The sequence below is a fragment of the Belonocnema kinseyi genome, chromosome 10 (genome assembly GCF_010883055.1).
Source record: "Belonocnema kinseyi isolate 2016_QV_RU_SX_M_011 chromosome 10, B_treatae_v1, whole genome shotgun sequence".
In the NCBI taxonomy this organism is placed as follows: domain Eukaryota; kingdom Metazoa; phylum Arthropoda; class Insecta; order Hymenoptera; family Cynipidae; genus Belonocnema; species Belonocnema kinseyi.
This window is the reverse complement of record NC_046666.1, coordinates 73,078,094-73,082,100: the sequence shown is the minus strand read 5'-3', so window position 1 is coordinate 73,082,100 and position 4,007 is coordinate 73,078,094. Positions and strand designations below refer to the sequence as shown.

Below are 4,007 nucleotides of genomic sequence, written 5' to 3'. Positions count from 1 at the left end.
CACAAAATATTACATACAATATGTACATTGTTCTCAATCGCTTATTCTAAACCCATTTTGTTTCTCAGCTCTACAAATCTTGTAGCTGGTAGCGGCTTTGTTAGCATATCAGCTAACTGTTCACCTATAGGAGTATACATTAATTTTATTAAATTTTCTCTACTTGTTCCCTTGAAAAATGATATTTTATGTCAATATGTTTAGATCTTTTATGGCTCGTTGGGTCATTCGCAATGCTTATACAACCATTATTATCTTCGTAGATAATTATTGGTTTGGAAATATTTATACTAATACTATTTGCTAACGATTTTAGCCACACTGCTTCTTTTACTGCCCCAAAAAGAGCCATATATTCAGCTTCAGTAGATGAAGCTACCAGAGATAACTGTTTCTTTGTATTCCAACATATTTTACATTTTTCAAATAATTTAAATACATAGCCAGTTGTGCTTTTTCTATCATTTTCGTTATGATCACCCCAATCAGAATCAACACAACCACATAATTGTTGCTCGTAATTTCCCCTGATATATGTTAATTTAATATCAATAGAGCCCTTGAGATATCTTAATACTCTTTTTAGACATTGCCACAATTCCTTATTGTTTTTATTCGAGAATCTACTCAAAATATTTATTGCAGCACTTAAATCAGGCCGCGAACGAACCATTAAATACATTAAACACCCAATAAGATTTCGGCAAGGAGCATCATACTTTTCGTCTGAATTTAAAGCAGTATAATCTAATTTACTCTCAAGACGTGTGCTTACAGCTTTGCAATCAGCCATATTGAATTTATCAAGAATTGTTTTAATTTACGCACTCTGATTTAAGGTAATTCTATCCCCATTTCTATCTATTTTTATCCCAACAAAGAGTTTAATTTCATTTAAAATCTGTCATACGAAATGTATTCATTAAATAATTCTTGAAAGTTCTCATTGTTTCATCATTAGCAGTGGCAATTACTAAATCATCCACATAGAGAACTACATAGATATTTTTAGATATATTCCATTTGTCTAAAATATAAATACATCGATCAACAGATGAATTTCGAAAACCTTTACCAATTAGAGTTTGTTCAAATACTTCAAACCAGCATTTGGCTGCTTGTTTCAGTCCATATATGGCTCTATTTAATTTGCAAACTTGATTGTCTTTACATTTAATACCTTCAGGTACTTTCATATATATTTCTTCTTTTAATTTACCATTCAGAAAAGCACTTTTGTCATCCATATGATGAATCAATAAATTAAACTGATTTGAAAAAGCCATTATGAATCTGAAGCTTGAAATGCTTGCGACTGGCGCAAAAGTTTCATTATAATGGATTTCCAAATTCATCGTTTTTAATAGTAAAGATCCATTTACAATCAACTATATTTGTATTTTCAGGCTTCGTTACTAAAGTCCAGGTGTTATTAATTAAAAGTGAATCAATTTCAGCTTTAATAGCTTTTTCCCACTCTACTCTATCAACTCTGTTTTTAATTTCATGAATTGAAGTGGGTATTTTACATAAAAGTGATTGAGCGCACATGATATAATCGTATGATATATCATCTTCATTATATGATACATGAAAACGATTTTTAATCCTTTCACTCCTTCTAGGCTCAGGGAATTTTTCGACTTCCAATTGTTTATCTTGAGATGTTGACTCAGTGTGCAAATTTATATCTGTTTCAATTACAGATTTCTCAACCTCAGCACCTAATTTAGCAACTTTATTAGGATTAATTTTAATTCTTAATTCTAATGTACCTGATTTATCATTGTCAGATTCATGAGACTTTTCAACTGATTTTGACAGAATGTCAGATGCATCAGTTACATTTTGGGAGTTTTCTTAATTAACCCCTTCAGGTCTTACCACAGGCCTGGACACCAAGAAATTCGTCTCATCAACAATAACGTCTCGAACTACACAGAACTTTCCACTTTCTACGTCCCACACTTTATAACCATTTGGTTCATACCCTACTAATATACCCTTACAGGATTTTTCATCAAATTTGGTCTTTCTAGTTTTATTATGTACATAACTGTCGAACCAAAAACTTTCAAATATTTTAATTGAGGTTTCTTTTAATGCCACAATTCATAATTACTACATATGACATTATTTGCCTGATTCTTATCGTTTATCATATTATTTTCAACAACAAAAACGACACTTATTAAATTATTCAATGGCTTACCTTTCATCAGGACCTTACCGTCTTTTATTACCTGAACTCCACCTTTTTTATTAAATATAACTTTCATTCCAGCGCGTTGCATTTTTAGTACTAAAAGTAGATTATTTGGAATGTCAGGACAATAGAGCACATTTTCCAGAACTCCTGGGATGCCCAAATCAGTTGTGACCTGGATTGTTCCCTTCTTTGTCGCACTTATGAAGGATCCATTTTTCGCAATAGAAATCTTCATAGGAGGTTGCGATTCAATAAAGCTGCTGAACAAATCATCCCTCTTGACAATATGGTTCGAAGCTCTAGAGTCGAGAAGGAAACTAACTTTTCCTTCTTTTTCAGGTAAACAGTCTCCAGCCATGAAAGCAAAACCAGATGTGCTTGTAAATGAAGTCGATGGTTTTTCAGTTATTTGAACGTTTTGAACAGTTCTATTTCTATTATTTTGATATTGAAGTCCTCTTTTGTAGTGGTAACAATTTTTCTTTATGTGTCCTTTCCCGCCACAGTGATGACATTTGACCTCAAATGATTTTTTTTTATTTGAAGTTCCGTTCTTTAAATTGTCCCTGACGAAAATTTTTCGAGAATATTGAAGCTTCATTGTTATATCTTTTTGCAGTAGACACATCTTTATTTTCAGCTTGAAGCACCTTTACGCTTGTATCTCCACTTTCATTTTTTAATTTAACTTCATGATCAAGAAGTCTTGTCTTCACAAAAGCCAGAGTCAAATTATCTTCTGATAATGTCTCGATAGCAGTTATTACACCATCATATGTTGTAGGAAGAGTTAGAAGTTGATGAGACACCTTGTCAGTTTCATCTAATTTAGCACCTGCTGCTGAAAGCTCAGTAATCAAATCGTCGAAAACTGTAAAATGTTTGATCAATTTTGTATCACCAGTCACTTTTAATCCGAGTAACTTATCTCTAAGAGCTAACTGAGTAGCAAGGCTTTTGCGTTCATAAATAACATCCAAATTACGTACTATTTCTTTCGCAGTACACTCTGCCTTTGCAAAACCGAGAAACGAGTTAGATAAGTACTCAACAATTACACTTTTGGCAGTTCTCTCGGCTTTATTCCACTCATCATTCACATTAACCGGAATTTCACTATCTAAAACTTTAATTACGTATAACTCAGTTAACAATGCACGTATTCTAAACTTCAAAACACGATATTTTTCTCCATCAAATGGTTTGATGTTCCTTTTCATTTTTAAACTTTCCATTGTCACTTATCGCGCAAAAAAACTTCACGAAATTATAAAATCTTCACAGTTTCTTTACAGTTTCAACACTTCAGATTTTTATTTACATTAAACAAAATATCGCTAATTTCTGGGCCCATAACCTATGGGAAATTGCTTTATTTAAAGAGATAAAAATACTGCGTTTTAATTCTATAAACAAACAGTTTATTCAAATTGCAGAAGAAAGGTACGTCTAACTCCTAAGAGTGAAGCAAAACGACTGTCGACTAAGGTCCTAGACTTAGGTCATAAAAATGTCACACTCACGCCCTTTTTAAAACGGTCAACCCTGTACTCCAGATCATGGCATTCGTCACTTCACACCAAAACCATAAAACTAAACACTTACTTCTCTATGCGTTCTTAGAATCGTGAGAGGATATTAACTTTTGCTTTACAATCTCACGCATTCCAATATTCTTTCTAATACTCAACAGTACTTTTATACGAGGGGCAAGTAAAAAGTAAGGTTCCCACATTTTTTTCAGGTGTAAGACATTTTTTATTGAAATTGCAAATTACACCATCTGAAAGCTTGGTCT

General features: G+C 32.6%; 1 protein-coding gene across 1 annotated transcript in view; it reads right to left on the bottom strand.

Moving 5' to 3' along the window:
- LOC117181482 (piwi-like protein Ago3) overlaps window positions 1-4,007 on the bottom strand; it is a 42,207-nt gene that overhangs the window by 28,405 nt on the left and 9,795 nt on the right. The gene's annotated exons all lie outside the window — the stretch shown is intronic.